This window comes from Myzus persicae, unplaced genomic scaffold (genome assembly GCF_001856785.1).
Source record: "Myzus persicae strain clone G006 unplaced genomic scaffold, MPER_G0061.0, whole genome shotgun sequence".
NCBI lineage: Eukaryota > Metazoa > Arthropoda > Insecta > Hemiptera > Aphididae > Myzus > Myzus persicae.
In genome coordinates, this window is record NW_019102894.1 from 255,813 (window position 1) to 257,024 (window position 1,212).

Here is a 1,212-nt window from a genome sequence, read left to right on the forward strand (position 1 = left end):
CCCCCCCCCCCCCACCATGTCGATTCCAGTCCAGCACATCTTAGTCCGTGCTTTTGATTTAATTTATCTACATATTTACATTTTATTGTTGTTTTAGTATTTATGTCTATCAGGTAATATTCCGAGTTCCGATCACTATGAAATTGTTACCCAACATGCACTGAGCAGTGAGCAAGCTGACAGAGGTGCAGATAAGAATTTCATACTAAAAACGTCCATAGTGTGTAAGTCGTAGACCCAATTGTATTTCAATGGTCCTTAATTAGGTGTATGTCACGAATTATTATGATATATGACTACATGAGCAGTCTATGTATGCTTACATACCTGATACCTATATGCTTATATAAGTGTGGCTACGTGACGATTAGTTTTAAAATTCTTTTCATATAATATATGACGCGTGATCGCCACTGCCCATTGAGTTGCCGGAAAACTATAAATTAAAATATCACAGAATAACACCTATTGACCTATTTCACTTTCTGGACGTGCCTAGTAAACTCCGATAAAAGCATTGTACTGTGTACTCGATAAACTCATAGGGAAATTAGGATTTTCCCGGTAGGCCCCATCAATATTACACCCAGAGGCCACAAACTCGAAAAATGTAAAAAATAATTGAATTTAAAAAAATTAATTTTTGTAATGACATTTTTATAATTTCAATACTTTAATGTCATACCGGCTGGTTGCTGTACAATATTAATGCGTATATTATGTAATATTTTTAGTTTGTACATTCCACTAGGCACAACTAATAACCGCCTGATGATAATAATCATTAACAATTACAATTACTAATATGTCCATAATTATAACTAATAATTAAATAATTATTCTAACAGCTAAGGTTTATTACAAATTGTTGAAGTTCATATTATTGGTAAAGTACCTACAGTTTGTATTTTCTATGTATCAAAATTTAATTGTACAATCTAAATGTGAATAAATATCACAACTTATACGTGCGCAATAGGAAATGTGACGACATTGGTAAGACACATAGTTTGAATATTAGATACGTTCCTACAGCATATTAAAACATTTCCATGTAGAAAAAATACACATTGGGAAGTTTAAATATTAATTTTATAATAATTGGTTAATGGCAGTGCTAGTGTAACATTTCTCCAGCATGTGCATGGAAAAATTGGGTTTTCCCATGTTTGAGAGGGGGGAGGGTTACCAAATTTTATTTTGGTTGTATAA